The sequence below is a fragment of the Dermacentor albipictus genome, chromosome 1, assembly GCF_038994185.2.
Source record: "Dermacentor albipictus isolate Rhodes 1998 colony chromosome 1, USDA_Dalb.pri_finalv2, whole genome shotgun sequence".
Lineage (NCBI taxonomy): Eukaryota > Metazoa > Arthropoda > Arachnida > Ixodida > Ixodidae > Dermacentor > Dermacentor albipictus.
Window position 1 is genome coordinate 313,865,761 of NC_091821.1, and position 19,288 is coordinate 313,885,048.

General features: G+C 44.4%; 1 protein-coding gene across 2 annotated transcripts in view; it reads right to left on the minus strand.

Moving 5' to 3' along the window:
• LOC135904609 (FERM, ARHGEF and pleckstrin domain-containing protein 2-like) overlaps positions 1-19,288 on the minus strand; it is a 220,828-nt gene that overhangs the window by 41,506 nt on the left and 160,034 nt on the right. The window lies entirely within an intron of this gene.

Sequence of the window (19,288 nt, forward strand, 5' to 3'; positions counted from 1 at the left end):
CTGTTGAGCACAAGTTCGCCCAATAAAATGCTAGTTTCGTCATTCCCAGTTTTGCTGCTTTCTTCATCACTCCTACGTGACAATATTATAAAGGTTGATACTAAAGCTCAATTCATTTTGTATGCTGATGACAGCACTGTCATGTTATCTGGAATTGATATGCACAATTTACCAGTAGAATGTAGTGAACTGCTAGAAAAATTATCTATCTGGTCTCAGCTAAATCAAATTAAATTTAATATGACTAAAACTAAGATAATTATTTTTCACTCCAAGAATATGTTGCTCCAGTTAAACAATACCATCACATTTCAAGGTCAGAAAATAGAAATAGTTGACAGTCATAAAATTCTTGGATTTTATTTCTCTTCACTTCCATCTTGGGACATGCACATATATTATCTTTGTAAAAAGCTTTCTTTTGTGACAGGGGTTATATCACAATGTCATGATGTACTTCCTATAAGAGTCAAAGTACAGATTTATAATAAATTATTTAATGCACACTTATATTATTGCGCTTTAGTGTGGTGTACAACCATCAAAACTAACATACATAGTTCTTGTGTTACAGAAGATAATTCGATACGTTGGAAATATAAGTTCCCATTCAAGATCCATAGAGGCGTTCCCCAAGTATAACATTACTTGAATTGATGTTATACACTTTTCGTCTATTACATACTACACGATATTCTTCAGAATTTGCTAGGACTTACATAAAACAATTAGGCTCCTGAGAGCGTCTTCGCATTAATACGAACACGAGAAATCCCGAGATATGCTCAATTTCATACTTCAGAACCCTGTATAAACATCAGTCGTTAATATATAACTTACCATTCACTTTGAACAAATACAAGTGTATTGAGAATTTCAGTAGGAAAGAACTCCACTCATGCTTTGTTCACTTGTAATGTAACTGATGTGATTATTAGTTTGCCTTTGTGTATCTTTATGAGTGTATACTGAACAACTTTAGTTTTCTCAGCAAATGTTTAATCTTTTAAAAATCATTCTCATGCCGCGATGTCTAGCTGGTGTTAGATTGTTTTTTATATCTAGTATTGCTGTGGTAGAGTTGTGTGAAATTCATTGTGCTAAAACTATTTTAAATGCTGGTAACTTGCCATGATGGAAATTATGTTTCAGTATATCTGTTCATGAGGAATTCCAGCTATCACTGGAATTATATGTGAATTATTGTATAATACAAACACTGTTTGCTGTACTAGTACTGCCTTGTCTGGCCTTTTGAGTCACATCAAGCTACGTATGTAGCTTTCAACCCAAAATGACCATCCAGCGTGTAAATTGGAGAATAAAATTGATTTGATTGATTGATTAAGGCAGGTGGGTTATTATAAGGCCAGTCGGTACAACAGAAATGCTGACGATAGAGTTTCGTACAAAACTACTGTATAAAACTCTCTGGTGCAGACTGTGCATCACGTGACGCGTAGTCATTGCTAGTACTGTGCAGGCCAACCACAATTGGAGTTGACGGTAATGAGCAGGAGCCTTTTCACTGTCAAGTTCGGCTGCCTCAAATCGGGAGGGTTGCGGCAATACTGCATTGCACCACACCACCTCTTTGTCCATCCACAGTCCATGCAATGTATGCAGCTGGACCATCGGCACACTAGTCACATGACAGTTTCGTACGCCATGTAAATCTAAAGATTGTCCTGTGACAGGTTGCTTGAAGCTGCAAAACAAGATCCATGTACGTTTATGAACAGCGTCAGGAATGGGAGGCCTGCCGAGTAAATCCCAAGATTATTTTGTGACAGGTTGCTCGAAGCTGCAAAAAGATATCACGTATGTTTACTGACATCATTGGGAAAAAGAGGCCACTGTACGGTGTGTCGCAAAGATGGTGGCTGTGAGCAACTTTACCCGCTTTCTTTTGCGAAGCAATTTGATGGCTTTCTGTGTTTACCACCGCTGCTGCGAATAGATCTACATCGATTCAGCACAAAACCGTAATTTTATAGCCAATGACCGACGAGACAGCGCCTATTAGGCCTAATGGCCTAGGCAGTATGTCTGTGATGAAAATTTGCTGCTGGCCAGCGTGGTAATGGACCGCAAGCCATTGAAGAATGCTTGCAGCCAATATGTTCATAGGGGTAGCTCGTCAGTGATCAGCCCCAAGATCACATATACGGTTTAGGCAAACGGCTGTTGAAGCCGTATTAAAGGGTCCCTGAAATGGTTTGGACAAATTTTGTAGATACATAAGGTACAGCTACAGCAAAACATTCATGCAAGAATTGAAGTGAAGCGTCTCATCTTAAAGGCCAACTGCAACGAAATTTTCGACCACATAAAAAGCCCAGTTTCAGATAATTTAGACATGCAGTAGCCTCTTTGCAAGATCTTACGCTTGAAATACAAATCAATCCGTCACAAAAAGCTTGCAAAAACCAATGTTTTTCGTACCGAAACTGAAAAAAAAAAAACCCACCGTCATTATCGCTCTGCGGAAATGACGTACAGGGAAGAATGTGGAGAACCAGCCCCTGTGCTGTCTGCTTGCTTGTATTCAGTTTTGGTGTATCAGCGAACACGCTCCGCACGTCTGCTAGCCACAGAGTTAGTACAGTTTGTTAACTGCTTCGTGTGCTGTGACAATGCTGTTGCATGCCCACGATGTTCTTTTAATGTGAAGCAGCCCAGCTGGTTTTCTCTATCTAGTTGTCTACGTTAAACAGCACGGTCTCGATGAGTCCTGCTTCCACTCGAAGAAGAGCGCGTAGGGGTGGCCAAGCTAAAGGTACGGTACAGTCCAGCTTAACGCAGATGCGATCCATGTATGGCGCAATTATGCTACATCGTCGAAAATTGGACGCTGTACAGTCTAATGTGGCTGGTGCGGGAATAGAACAGATTTTATCGCACGCCGAGTAAGCTGCAACAGGGTGCATTGCATACTAGCTTGGCTGCCCAGCAGCATGCTATTCAGGTTCACTGAAACGAGAATGTTACGTTTGCACCTTTGACAGAGAAGGGCTCACTCGCCACACACTTGTCCGCTAGCACTGTGGCAACAACTGATTGCCGTGCAATTGCGGGTCACGTTTAAAGCACGGGGTAAAATTTTAGCGATCTTAGCGTCTTCAGCATGACGCATCTAACTTCCCCGGCCGCTGCCTGGCCGCCTGGCACACTGGAAGCGCCAAACTCGCCAACAAATCAGACCAGCCAGACAACTACTCCCATCTGTAATAAAGGATGATAAATAGCCGAGGCTTGCCACCTCCACGCTAGAGGAGCTTGGTGCTCAATGCTAAGTGTGCATAAACTTCTGGCCAGTCAGGTCGGACTGCGGTCATAATAAAGCCCATCAGGCTTCGCCCATTTTGCTCTGGCAGCAGTGCATTCCTGCATGGCCTGCCACCATACCTATACCATGGCCGCCACGTTGCGTTCCCCTTCATGACAAATGCAGCACGTGGTTCCTGCTCCTTTCTGGTGCTGTGTCAGAGAGCATTTCATTCGTCTACTTTGACGTGTCTGATGTAGAGATGCATGGAATACCTTAAAGATGATGCACTACCAGAAATGATCACTCGAGAATATCACCCTTGAATACAATTTACCTCTGAACGTCACCTTCAGTTTTCATGTGCTATTGCGACATACAGCACTTATAGTAACCCGAGAAAGTGTTTGCCAAGCAAATCTTGATTGATCAGTGACTGTGCTGTTGAAATGTAGCCTGTACAGCTTTGTCAACTGCAGTTTATATGCTTACTGTGCGTTGGATGGTCTGCATCACACTTGCCTGCTGCTCCGCGGTGCACGCCTTCGGTCTCAAAGCTGGGACATGAAAGATGTGTTTGGACTTCCTTTACTCAGCGTCGTGTACTGCACAGCTATTTCTCATGCTCGAGTACGTATTCAAGTAACCGACGGCCACGCAACGCATCGGTATTCTTGCAACAGCTCAAATCACGAGCGTAACAGGCAGAACGCACACCGAAAGACATGCCCGTCAACTCGCAAATGATGAGCGAGCAATGCACCTGGCTGCCTAAGTAAAATATGGTGCAACTGAGAGATCAGCAGTTGCGTACGTATCTTCATTTGCCACATTCGCATCGCTACCACTTTGCCGCCAGGTGCATGCATCATCTGCATAGGCACTATTTAATAGCTGCTAATAACAAAATTAGGCAATTACCAGCCCTGCCACTTTGCCAAGATTACTTTGAGAGTACACGCTAGGCATCTATAGTCAATTTAGCCCAAGTGAAATTTCATTGCAGTTGGCCTTTAAGGGAGCTATGGATGTCTGCAGGTTCTTGCAGTTGGCCTTTACGGGAGCTAAGGACAACTGCAGGTTAACTTCCTCCCTAGCCATGCTTTTTCTCTGCAACTCGTTCACAGAGCTATCGAGGCAAAGCTCTGCCTTCGCTGGCTCTTTGTCATGATGTGATGTCGTGTCAACTATTTCCAGTGTCTTGGTGCGAACGCGTGAAGCCTCTCCAACTTCCCTGCTAGCCGCCTGGCTGTCAGTGCCCCTGCATACAGCACCCCCGTGATGAAAGGACTTTAGCCTAAATATGAGCGGCCTGCATGGTACAAACCTTAATCAGCCACACACAGAGCTAATATTACTGTGACCAAATGTAAAACATTTTAAACATTTAAAGGACGTGTTCATGATTGTGTTGCTGCCAATTTATGCCAGTAGCAAAGTAGAATACACATGGTTAATGTTATATTAGCTCTGTGTTTGTCTTGTTGAACTCAGTGCGACCAAGTGACCTACAGAGTGCACCTGTAGGTTGCTTACGTTTGCAACTCCATCCATTTGGCAAAATGCCCAGTCCACTTGCATTTACCGGAATACAGAACATGCTGAAACTGTCTATTGTGGTAGTAAGCCTCCAGCGTGAAGTGATGGTCACAAACTTGTAAATCCTGCTGCCGATTTGACACCAACAGCCCAATGCACTGCAGCCACTCCACTCACTGGTTGCCTTGCAGAGGGACATGAGGTCGCAGCTTGACATGTCACCAATCACTACGTTTGCGGCCCACAAAGCAACAAGGGCAATCAGGGCAATCCACGGTTCTCGCAAAAAGAAACCTCACAACCAACATGACCATGCAGCTCAAATCAAAACGGAGCACACTGTAACATAAGCAGACAATACTTTCTGTATGCCAGAATTGCTCGAGCGTAGTGATAAGTTGTGTATTCTCTTTCTGCTACATTTCTTTAGAGAAACAAATTAACCAACTTTTCGACTATTATAATCTTCAAAATTATTGATGACGCAATGTGAGCAGCTAACTAAATAGCTCGCCCGACTGACGTCATGCATGTTTGCTACGTAGATGGTAACAGGGTGGCTGAAAACTCAGGAGAGCAGCTCCCCTGCGATTGATAGTGATGCACATTTTTAAGAACTTATAATAAATTGCACACTTTACTCGGAGCGCTTAAATATGTCGCTTATTTATCAGAGGGACCAATTTTAATGACTCAGTACGTTTGTACAAAATCATCTAAATTGTTTCAGGGTGTTCTTTGCCACGTACGTATCCAACACGATCAGAATGCATTATTGTGGCCAATCAGCCTGATCTTCACGCATGCTTTTGCACCTTCCGAAATATGCACTGCTGTTGCTCTCTCTATCCGTGTAGTCTTATTGTTTTAATCGCTCCTGTCGAACTGGAAGAACCTTGTACCGACAGAGGTGGTCTGAGCCAAGACTGCACCATTCTGTGAATTGCGGTGCTCGGGCACTATGTGTGCGATCCCTGAATGTGACTGACTGTGGGGAGTGCGTGCAGTAGGGCAGATAAAAAAAACTCACAGAGACAAATTCTACGACTGCATCAGCTGCGGCAGCCCATCCACCAATGCACTCAGTGCTCCTTCTGCACTGAAAACACTGAAGTGAGGCACTTACTCTATGGGCATCTAGCATGAGGTGCTCGATGGCACATGCGACATGTGGCACCGCGCCAGTAACACCGAACATACTGAATATTCTAAAAATCAAATATTAGATATTCAATTTGCAAATTGAATTATTTATGTGTTCACTCTCCGATTCGATTTGGCAATATCTGAGTGTTTGCACACTCTTACTACAGGGCATTCACCTGTCTGCTGTCACGTGCGCTAAAAATGGCACTACAGTTGTGTGACATTGATTGATAGATTTCAAGTGCATGCAGTCCTCTTTTTCCTTGAAAGATTGCAGAAATGACATCTTGGCATGAGCTGCATGCTGGTCACCATATTTTTGCCCACATATAGCAGGATGTAACAAGTTGGCCTACTTGATACAGCTATCCCATAACTGCAACAGACAACTATATGCATGAACATGCATGATGAATGAAAATGAGTGCGGGTTGTTATTGACACAGGATGCAACATACATGAATTATTAGCAAAAAAAAAAAGAGTGTGGCTTGTTATTGACACACGATGCAACATACATGAATTATAAGCTAAAATATTCCACTGGGCATAAGCTATGAGGATCCATAAACAGGCTTAGGGGCGACATAACGGTAAATGCAACAGAAATGTGTTATTCTTTATTCTTTATTCAGTGAGTGCCCCGCTTTTGCCAGTAAGGCGTTACAGCAGGGGGGGGGTTACAGACTTAAATAGAACACTTCTTCATCTATACAGCACACTTGCGTCTCTTGCAGCCGGTTCCAATCTCTGATGGTCATCACAAAGAAGGAATTGCAGGAATTGTTAGCATTACATTGCACCTGTTTGTGGTCCTGGATCTACAATTTAAATATTGTTCATTACATTGCAAAGTGCTGTTCAGGAGCCCACCAGATACACATTCTGCCTCTTTATATGTAAATCGATTCCACATATATTGGACTCAAAGGGGACTGCAAAATAGTTCCAATATATTGATCGCCTGAAATGTAAAATGTACCTATCTGAAGCTTATCTGAGATCTCCGCACATCTCAGACAGTTTCCACAAGATCATGAAAAGTGGGAACTTACTGATTTGCTGCTCCAAGGATGTGTCAAAAGCACAAAAATTTACTTTTTGTTTTGCTCATGAAAGTTGCAAATCACTCGCACTGCACAATGGTTTTGGATATTGTAGAATTCAGGGGTTGTGGTCTTGGAGTCTGACGTCACACTGAGGGTTCTCTAGCCTACGCTACAGGGGCAGCACAAGGAGGCTATGAGGGCTCATGCCGTTGTCCAAACAGAGTTGCGAACTTGATTTGCATGAGGTCAAGAGGATGGAGAAATGGAACAGAGTGTTTATTTACATAGGAGAGGCAAACTTATTTACAGAGAAAGATCATACCCGTAATAGCAGTAGCATGGAGCTCAGTACATAGTAACACAAAAAACTAATGTCAGAGCTACTGCATCATTATCGGAGAGCACATCAGAGGAGCCAAAAAAAGTCTGTTTAAATCCACCTTGTCCTCTCAAGATCTCTAGGCCAGGGAAACCTGTGCTCACACCTTCCTCCAATCGTAGCATCTGAAGTTGCTGAAGGCTCCGCCTTGAGGGCGACAGTGTGCACAATCACTCCGGCACCTTTCTTCACTGAACACGACGTAGGTGCCGACTGTAGAGGGGCTCTGGGGCCCGAGCCCCCTCTAAAGTTTTCCAGAAGGGGCAGAGCACCCCCCCCCCCCTCGCATCCGGCAATGCTAAAGCCTACCTTGTCCTCCTACACACACCAAAAATGTCGGTACCAGAGTTTTGTCACTCAAATCATTTGCGGTTTCTTTTGACTGGCCTCAACCTTTTCACCTAACATTTTACTTTGGCTAATAGCTCACTCTATCATCATTGGTGCGGATGTACATGGCTTTTAATTCATACTTTTGCTTTTCTGTAAATCCTGACAATAGGAGGACAAAAGTGCATAGAAGCACTAGCGGTGGCTACCTCATCCGTATTTTTTGATTTCAACACTGTTTTAAATTTCCACTGTAAACACTATACACATATACAATACCGTATTTACTCGAATGTAACACGCCCTTGATAGTACACATACCCGTTTTCTATGATAAAGAAAAAAAAGAAAGAAAACAAAAAACACCCTCGATTGTAATGCGCACCTATTTGCCGTGACCGCCCCACCCCCCCACCAAAAAAAAGTTCTTTACAGTACCGCGCACCTCATTAATTCATACAGAAATACAACTATACACACTATAAACACTATACACATATACAATACCGTATTTACTCGAATGTAACACGCCCTTGATAGTACACATACCCGTTTTCTATGATAAAGAAAAAAAAGAAGAAAGAAAACAAAAAACACCCTCGATTGTAATGCGCACCTATTTGCCGTGACCGCCCCACCCCCCCACCAAAAAAAAGTTCTTTACAGTACCGCGCACCTCATTCATTCATACAGAAATACAACTTTCTCTCATTTGGCAAAAACAAAAGATTTACTCCCAATGCACTAAACTTACGATAAATAAAAAAAGTTGCAGTTTCGCCCGAAAGGCAAAGCATCGATTACGATAGCAAATTAGTAGACAGCAAAACGAAAAGTAACAATAGTAGTTTTATAAGCCGTATTAGCTTTTAAACATTCGCTTACTAACAAAATTAACACGCATGCTGTCACGCTGATAGAGCAAACGCAGAAAACAGGAAGACAGAAGGTGTACTAACCTAAGCCAAAGGAAGCATTGCCTAAGCACACATACTACAGCACATGGAGAAAGCTATGGCAGCTAAGCTCGAAGTAGGGTGGCTAGAATGGGGAGGTGTGAAAACTGCGGCACCACCACCATTGCCTAGCGAGGCCCCACCACGTGTTCCTGCCACTGGGGGAAAATTTGACACTTTCGTCGGGGGCGCCGTCAGCCTCTCACTCTCGTAGGCCACGGCGCTACGCAGGGTAGCTCTCGTGGTCTACGTAATGTAGCTGTGTTAAGCTTTTACAGCTTGGCAGAGAAAGAGCAACACGGGAAAAAATGTGTTCCCCGGACTTTTGGAGTCTCTGCTAGCGAAGTAGCAGCTGCTCCGAGAAAATGAAGAAACAGCCTAGGACGACACTGCACTACCTGCCGAAGCAGCAGAAATGGCAGAAGTTGCTTTGGACCATGTGGATTATGTGGAGAAGCACAGCGATGTGTGCCTGGTTTATTACATTGCGGGCTACGTAGCCAGGAAGCGCATCATTTTAACTGATTGCAAGGCATGCAGGGATGCCTGCCTTGTGACAGGAGAAAGTGTACCCCACAGGGCTTGCCCACAGAGGCTTGCCAACAGCGGGACATGGGAGGAAGGGAGATCTTCTGTACCCATCAGTCTGTCTTTACAACCTCATTCAGACCCTCGAAGGCAGACTCAATTGTGCATTTTCTAATACACGACTACATGCAAAAGTGCTCAAGGATTTTTTTGGTTCTAGCAGCTAATGTGCCACAGATTGGCTGCACCGAGCATACCACTACTGTAACAGGATCGGTGGCTAGGTATTACTACATCACATGTTCGCTTTTTGCTCAGAGGGCTAAACCACTGGGCTACTCACAAGAACGTCAAGGGGGTTATAAGCAATGTGTTTTGTAAAAAATGTGGCACTCTGCAATGACTGTGCTATTTGCAATAAACTCGTATTAAGTTATCAGCGTTTTGTACTTTTTAGAATTTTGCATTTAGAATATTACATTAACTTCCTCCCTTTAAAGTGCTATTACAATCGCAAATATGTGACTAATGTGTGGGTGACACATTCAAAGTTGTTCCAACGAGCTGTCCTTCCATAACAATTCCTATGAACTGTGTACTTTAGGCAAGCCATAAGCTGGCCAATCTCGGCAAGAGGTGGATACAAAAACGCCCCTTGCTGTATCGACTGCGCGGTTGGTGCTCGCAGTTTCAATGTGCAATAAGAGCAGTGAAATGCTTCATTAAATTCTCGGCATCTACAATACTGAAAAAAAAAAGATACTTGTCAGTATGAGAGCTTTCAAGCGGAAAAACTAAATGCGACCAACTCACTTACCCGCTCGGAGGTATGCAGATGCCGTGAGAAACTACGGCGCCCTAATGGCGCCCCTGCCAGCAACACCGTCACGCGGCAGGAACACGTTTTGGGGCCAGCCTCTAAAAGCCGGTCTTCACCACCTCCCCATTCTTGTCACCCTACTCGAAGCGCCTACGAGGCGGCCATTTTGAAATGCCAATGACGATATGGTAACGCAGATTTATGGACATACTCGATTCTAACACACAAGCAATTTTGGGACCCATTTTAGCAGAAAAAAAAGTGCGCATTAGATTCAAGTAAGTACGGCATATTTAAATATGCACACAAGACAAAGTTCATTATATTTCTGAAGAGAAGGAGGTAGTCAATTAAAAATTATTTCTAAAGGTATGGACAGCCTATACCTAGAGAATGAATATGTTGCTGCATGTTCACCTCGCTTCAAATTGCTTTGTGTGCTTTTCTGACCCTGAAAAATACCTGCAGACTTCAGTGACCCTTTTGGCAGTCTTCTATCAATGGTGCGTGAAATGCAGGCGAATGATATGCGTCCCAGTATTGCTTCTTTTTCCAGTAAACAATGCTAACGACTCAAGAAAAAAAACTCTTCTAATAATTTACAACATTTATAAGGGATGGAAACATCACCTGCATGCAGAAATCATAGATATATACAGGGTGCCCCATTTGATTAAAAAAAATAACAATTGCGTTACTCAAAGAAAACCTAGTGCATATTGTTTCCAGTACAGTGGAGTGGCTGCCAATAACTTTTTAAGTTCTGTGATTTAAATAGGTAATTGTAACTACTTATCTAACTCGAGACGTACTATCCTAATTATCAAAGTGTCAATGAGGCATTTGTATTGTTAGATATGGCGCTGTTTCCTGAGGCAACTTCGAGTTCCCCAAACCACTTCGAATCGCAGCACAGCTAACTGAGGAATGCAGAAGCAGGGGTGCCACATTCCTGAGGCAGGACACTTGCAAACAAGTTCGTACGCCGCCGGGATTAGAAGGGGCCCTCAGACAATAGAGCCCAATCGTCACCCCTCTTCGCCTTTGAAGAAGGCATTTGCCACCACTGCGGAGCCGTACCACCGGGAGCAGGTGGGCCCTCGTACAATGGAGCATGAGCGCCCCCCCCCCCCCCCCTCCTCCACCTTAGAAGAAGTGCATTTCAAGTCTGCAAGGCAAGACCGCAGAGAGCCGCCGGGTGTGACAACGCGATACGGGCGCCAACCATTGCCTGAAAGTGGCGTCATCTGAGCGGACTCTCCCATTGGCCAAACATGACGCGACTTCCAGTCCTTGAAGGGTTTAAAAGAAGCATTCCAGAGAGACCAGAGCATTCCCTGATTGACCTCTCTCGAACTTCTTGCCGCGGGCCGCAGCGCCCGAGTTGCTGCCGGCCCGTAATGACCGTACAACTGTTACTTGTTTCTCACCTCCTTGTAAATAATGTAAAATAAATACTCCCAAGTTTTGGTTTTCATCCCGAAGTCCGTCCTTCAACCCCTACATCTGGTTGGCAGCGGTGAGATCGCCTCCGAATGCAACAGCTGGTGGCAGCGCTACGGATAAACCTTCGTCGAGAGAGATCCTAAGGAACCGGGAAGAGCGAAGAAGAGAGAGCCTTCGTCGAAAGAGGTCCGAAGAAACTGGGAGGTGCGAAGAAGGAGTGAGCCTTCGACCCAGGGAGTCTGGAGGAACCGGGAACAGCGGACGAATGAACCGGATGGCAGGGTGCTGCAACCGTAAGTGAGCGCGTGGTTTTTTCCTTATGATTCGCCAGACTCAAATGTTGTGTGTTCATTTTGTTTTTTCCTCCGTAGCCAGAGTAGCTTTGAAACCGCGCTCACCTCGAGTCAGACTCAAAGTATGAGTCAAGAGCGCTTCCGTAGAAATGAAGTGTCTTGTTTTTTTATTTTGAGTATAGGAAAGTTTTTCGCGAATTGAGACTAGGATTTCTTTCAATGTGTAAGGTTTGAGCTTTGTTTGTGTTTTCGTTTGAGAAGCTCCGTGATTTGAAAGATGAGGTTTATGTAAACATGTAGTCTCGCGAGTGTTAGTTAATGAGTAAATAGGCTTTCTTTTTTTGTGTGTGTGAGTAACCTGAAGGTCAAGGTTATCGTTGAGAGGCCTATCGTAACGCGCGTGTGTTTTAGTTAACATTCTTTTTTTTATAAGCGTTTTTTCATTTTCTAAGGTTAACCGCGTAGTTTTCAGTGAGTGCATGAGTTGCACTGAGAGGCGTTCTTAGTTCCATTAGCGCGTGTCCTGTGTGGACGGAAGGAAGCAGATTTATGACTGGGTTGCTCGTGTGTTGAGGGCAGCCGTATTCTGACTTCTCTTATAAGTACGCGTGGAACGAGTTATTAAAAGACGCATTAGTTTAAGGGTTCTGCGGAGTGTGTAAGTCCCGCAAGTTTAATTGTTCGTTTATGTCACGTGTCCTGTAGGACTTTCAGGGAAGAAACGTGAGTAAGCGTAAATGAAAAGTTTGCCTACAACGCAAGTACGCGTTTTGTTTAGTGACCACACGGCTAGTGCGCTTGTGATTACGTACTTGTGAGGTTGCCCAGATTGTTCAGTGGCACCAATACGTGCGATAAGTACGCCACTGCGATAGATTGGAAACATGCTGTTCGGGTAGTTAGGCCACTTAAGTTATGTTCGGCTGTTTTCATTTGTTGTTTGCTACGTCAGCGACATTTTGTTTTGCAACAACAATAGTACTCTGGTCTTGTCGGCAATCGAGGAGAAATGGATAGCTGTTTGGAAGGGTGGTTGGAACTGTTTTGTCAAAATTGGGGAAATAAAAGATGGTTCATTTTGACTCAGTAATTACCTGGCGAGTCAGGGGTGAAGAGCCTGCGCTTACACGTGAGGCAGCGCTGTGTTGTTTTGTTTGTTTGACGTATGTTCTCCAGGGCCCAGGATACCGAAGTTCGTCAAACGAGGCTCGACACCAATACCCTGCAGGTTCTTTCAGCGTTCCTCATGGCCAGCGAATTGAGTTCACCGGCCATTCAGAACAACCGGGGCGAGGACGAGCTGTTAGATATGGCACCGTTTCCTGAGGCTACTTCGAGTTCCCCAAACCACTTCGAATCGCAGCACAGCTAATTGAGAAATGCAGAAGCAGGGGTGCCACATTCCTGAGGCAGGACACTTGCAAACAAGTTCGTACGCCGCCGGGATTAGAAGGGGCCCTCAGACAATAGAGCCCAATCGTCACCCCTCTTCGCCTTTGAAGAAGGCATTTGCCACCACTGCCGAGCCATACCACCGGGAGCAGGTGGGCCCTCGTACAATGGAGCATGAGCGCCCCCCCCCCCCCCCCCCTTCTCCACCTTAGAAGAAGTGCATTTCAAGTCTGCGAGGCAAGACCGCAGAGAGCCGCCGGGTGTGACAACACGATACGGGCGCCAACCATTGGCTGAAAGTGACTCATCTGAGCGGACTCTCCCATTGGCCAAACATGACGCGACTTCCAGTCCTCGAAGGGTTTAAAAGAAGCATTCCAGAGAGACCAGAGCATTCCCTGATTCCCTTGATTGACCTCTCTCGAACTTCTTGCCACGGGCCGCAGTGTCCGAGTTGCTGCCGGCCCGTAGTGACTGTACGACTGTTACTTGAGTCTCACCTCTCTGTATATAATGTAAAATAAACCCTTCCAAGTTTGGTTTTCATCCCGGAGTCCGTCCCTCAACCCCTACAGTATGCACAGCCAAGAGACATGTAACTGCGGTGCTTTCAAAGATGTACTAACTGAGTAATAATTTTTTCAGACTGATAAATAAACCCTACAAAATATGAAAAATAACATGTGACTGCGCCCCCACTCGCGTCAAAAAGCAGCGCCCTCGAACAAGCTCCTCCTGAGTAAGCCAGCACAACATAAAGGAAATAAAGAAAAACATTGTGATCGAGCTAGTTCCTTATCTGCCACGCCCCAGCCAAAGTAACACGTCACGTTTGGTGTTAGTTGAAACAAACTGTGATAGCTATTGTCTTAGCATAGATAAAATGCATGGAGAGTCTCTTCTCCCCCCCCCCCCCTCTTACAAGACCTATCACTAAAAAAGTGAATTGGCAATTTCAGTGCAAAGGTTTAATGGTGCATTTTGTGTCGTCCCAGTCGCCATGTCTTTCTCTAATAAGCAGAAGGAAAACATGATCCTTGCCTTGGGAGCTTTAAATAGCAACAAGAGGAAGGCTGCAAATATATATTAGTCATGGAAGTATAGCGGTAGACCAAGCACATCGACTATCATCAGAAATTATGAAAACCCAAGTCAAACCGGCAGCTTCAAGAAACAGCGGCGGAGGACTCCATCTTTGAGTCCTAGCCTATGCACGGATGTTCTAGCATTTATGACCTCAAACGCTCACGCTAGCATGCGGGATGCGGCTGCGCAGGTACCAATTTCCAAGTCATCAGTTTGGAGGATTCTAAACGATGGCCTTTCATCCGTGCTGCCTTAACCAGCACCAATGCTTAGAAGATAGGGACCTGTAGAATCGTCTAGATTTCTCGAACTGAGTCCTAACAAAAGCCGATGAGTCACTAGAATTTATGGGCAACATTATGTGCACAAATGAAGCCAATTTTTGCAGAAATGGCCAGGTAAATTTGCATAATGCAAAGTTTGCAGTGACTCCAATCCACACTGGATAAAGTGCACTCGGCACCAGTACCAGCGGTGGTCATTCAATATGTGGTTTGGAAGTTACACCAGTGCTATAATCGCTCCCATCTTCTTCAATCACAGACTGACTGGACAGCGTTACGTGGACAAAATCCTTGAAAGAGTGGTGGATGAATTTCTCAGTGAAGTCCCACTGTCACGTCTTCCACTTCTGTGGTATTAATAAGATGGGGTGCCAGCACACAGCAGCAGCCAAGCACGAATTGGCTAGATGCAACTTTTCATACACAATAGATTGGAAGGCACGGGCCTGTAAATTGGCCAACTAGGTCACCTGACCTCTCTCCACTCGATTTCTTTCTTTGGGGTTATGTGAAAGATCTTGTTTACATGGTCGAGATGGATGTCAGATTAGCTGAAGGCAAGGAGGCTGGATGCCTGCCATAGAATTCCAGCGTTGGTCATCAAGAAAGCCACAGAAGATGTGATAAAGCAGACTCAGTACTGCGTAGCTGCAGAAAGAGACTTCTTCGAACACATCCTCCAGGCAGCTGCTTGAGCTCAACAGCACTTACGAATTAAAGCACACTAAAAAACAATTGTTTTGTATGCGTAAGCATTTCTAACCTTACCCAATGGAAAAACCATCCCTCCGTCTGTTCCGTGAGACAGTTGCTCAGCATAGCATCCGCAGCAGCGAGCGAATTCACCTGCGTGCTGCCTCTTGCTTCAACACCAATGAAGCGGCGAGAACACAGTGCTCATGGAGCTCTCAGCAGATGTCGCACAGTGCCACTTTTGCAGATTGCTTTCAAGATGCGGGCCGCGCCTCCACGCCAGACGTAGCTGCCACTGGAGCACGGTTAATCACGCTTCATAATGATTCAGTGCACCTAATAAATGTTGCATGTAATTTTTTCATTAGCTACACCTCCCTGGTCATTCCATCCCAAGTCTACATCCGCCGAGTGAACCAATGAACCAGGATCCACCACTGAACATTGCTTCTACTTGTCTCTTCTACATCATCTCGTGCAGGTCCCACTTAAAAGTTCGGTGTTGCAACCACACTTATCCGTTCCGCAGTTCCTTCGCGGTTGTTCTTGCAATTATACGAAACACACCAGCATACTACCAAGAAATACCACGCCAGTACTACAAAATGCTTACGCATCATTCAGATAAATCCCAGAGAAGATTCTGCTTGGGTTTCTTTTTCTTTCTTTTTTTCTTGCAGATGTTTCACTTGCCAATTCAACACATTTAGAAGTGATACATTTACTTTCTTGAAGGCATCGGTTTTGCCTTTTCTCTACGCTCGGGTCGCTTCCCAGTCTGTTTATTTCGTTTTTATTTTTTGCCACGAAGCTGTTTTCGCAGCACGCATAAGAGCACATGAAAAAAAATAAAAAATGTCACTTTAATTTGACTTTGGTCCGAAGCAAGTTTTGTGTGCGAAATATAGCTGCACGCACACTTTCGATGAGGTGTGAGCACAGCCGGGATTTTGAAACATTCTATGCCTATTGCACTGCTTCTCGCACTTTGTGTGCGGTTAGAGTGTCAATTGAGCTGCATTACCAAGGAGCTTTTCTTATCAATGTGGTCAGTTGGCCTTGAGAGATGGAAAGTAAGTCTGACGTAGAAATGAGAGGAAGGGACAGCTGTGAAGCCGCGAAACCTGCTGTTGGTGTTCCTTTCGTATACCATTATCAAGCTGATGTGCTGTCTCTTCGGGTTTGTGACAGGCAAAGCAGTTACTTTCATCCAGCTTATTTGAGCGCTCTGCTTTTCATATTTTGTGGGCTTTCTTTAACCCATCGAGGGTCGTTTTCTCTGCCATGTGCAACCACCCAGGGTCGATTTTTTTTTTTATTGCAGATTCCAATTCTTTGGAGGGACCTATGTCAAAAAAAAAAAAAAAAAATGTTACCATAATTTTTCTAGGGTGACTGTAAAGTGAGAAAAAAATATTTTTGTGTTGGCATATATGTACTGTTTATTCGTGAATAACAACAAACAAAAAAGGAAATAAACTTATAAGAATAAAAATTTGATGCATTGTTATACACATAGTTCAAGGCTTAGAAAATGTACACACGAGAATATTTCACAACTCTGAAGTAATCCTGCTCTTACACTAATATTTACATCCATAGCGTAATTGAACTGCGTAGATGAGCGCACTCAAGAAAACTGTGTAGTTGTGTGCCCGTCAAAAAAGCAAAACATGTGATGAACTTCTACTAATTTTCATTTTATCACCAACCAGAGGCAATTAGTTTTTGCGCGTCTCCAAAAAAAAAAAAAGAGAGAAAAAAAAAAACGCATGCACGGCGGCGTCCTTCCTATGCACAGCCCTGTGAGCACTAAACGAGCGAGAAACAGACGGTTGTCCTTTTAGCAATTAGTAACAAGATAGCGATCAGTTTTGTGAGTGCAAGAAGCCGAAACTGCCCATGGAACAAAACCCAAACCGCTGCCTGCCAACGCGCGAGTGGTAGTATATGGACACACTGGAGCAAACTAGCTCTAAAACAAACCATGCAACGAAAACTGAGAGAGGGAGGCGTGAGAAAAAAATTCCCTGTATTACCACATAGTGACAGCACATGCCAGAAAAGAAAAAGTTGGGAAAGAGGCACGCTTTTTAAATGTACAGATGGTGCTGTAAGTATACGACATCGACCATTTTGGGTATGTTCGCGGCGCCGTATATTCACGTCATTGACCCTGAAAGGGTTAACAGTAAAAAAAAATTGTATACAATTAGCGTGTCGCTGAACTCTGCAGTTAGGTGTCATGTGGAGGTGCCTATGAATGCCTCATTGACACTTTGGTAATTAAGACTGTACGTCTCGAGCTAGATAACTATAATTACCTCATTAAATCTCGGTAATGAAAAAATTACTGGTGGCTACTCCACTGTACTGGAAAAAATATGCACTAGGCTTTCTTAGAGTAACACAATTGCTCTTTCTTTAAGTCTTGGTGCATGAGAGTTGGGACACCCTGTATAATTCACTCAGTAACTGAAATGAGGCCAGGCTGTATTCACTCAAAATGGTTATCAACAGCAGTCATGTGCAGCAGAAAAAAAAAAGAGGGAGAGAGATGCTGCAGTTTCTCCAGAAAGGCAAAGCAGTATTAGTGATAGCAAAGTATAAAACATTTTCACAAAGGAAAATTGCACCACCAAGAGATGCCGGATTCTGGGTGTTGCTAGAGGACTGAGGCTGTGAAATTGACTGTCTCCTACTGTGAGGTCTTGTATGAGCTCATATAAGGCCATTACTTCAGTGAACAATTCAAGGTCACAAGAAGTTTCAAGTGCAACTGTAATTAAAGGTTTTATATATACAGTTGAAGAAATGAAGGTGCACACTTACGAACATTGCATTTTTAATTATTTAATGTTTTGGCCATGGCCCGGTCGAGATGTTAAATCATTAACATCGGCCGTGGCATGGCCAGAACATTAAAACATTAAAAATGCAATTTTCGTAAGTGTGTGCTTTCGTTTCTTCAACTACCTATGCCCCGGACCTACAGAACTCTTCCTTGAATTATATATATATATATATCTAGGTCTGGTCAAATACCAGACAAATGTTCGTGTTTGCACAGACGGCTCTGCGTCACCAAAGGAATTGACAGCAGCTGTGGTGATACCAGCCCAACAGATGACTTGAGTTTTCATTCTAGATAATAATTCTACATCAACCGCTGCAGAGCTTGTGGCTATTCGGGAAGCGATTTGCCACGTCTGCGGGGAAAGACCTCAAGAGTGGTGCATTTTCACAGACTAAAAACCCGCGCTGCAAATTTTGGGATGCTTCCTGCGCCACACCCCATATCAGGTTCTGGCACTGCAGATCACAGAGCTAGTTTCATGCATTCAAGAAAAACACCACTGCATAGTGTTCAAATGGATCCCGGGACACTGAGGGCTCAATGGTAATAATGAGATGGCCGATGCTGCAGCAAGGCACGCCATCAGTAATGGCCCGTAAACTTTAGTGCCATTCTCCAGATCGGACATCACATGCCTCCTGTCGGTATTAATGAGTGCGATGACATGATACTGGGCCCAGCCAGACGCTTGTCATGTCCGCCTTAAAAGCATGGATCCCGATATGCAATTTCCTGTTCTGCGAGGAATTCCACGCCCTCATACATGCCTGATACACAGACTACGATTAGGCGTCGCTTTCACGTGCAAATACTTGCACATAATTGGACGGACAGACTCCCCGGACTGTTCAATACCTGGCACTGTAGAGACTATAGACCATGTGCTCGTGGTGTGCCCTGAGTATGCGTGCGAAAGACTAAAAATGGCAGCTGCCTCGAGACATTTATACAACAGACCACTGTTGGAGGACCTCTTGCTAGGTGCATGGCCACAGAGTTGGCAGACGATAGGGACAATGCGTGCTCTTTCATGTTTCTTAGGCGACGTGGGCCTGGACTTATGCTTCTGATAACATTTATGCAATGTGTCCTTCACCTCCTTCCTCCCATTATCATCCCCCATTGTGACCCTTTTTGTTCCCCTTCCGTTATGTAGAGTAGCAGGCCAGATGCTCCATTTTCCGGCCGACCTCTCTACATTTTCCAATCATTAAACTACTTC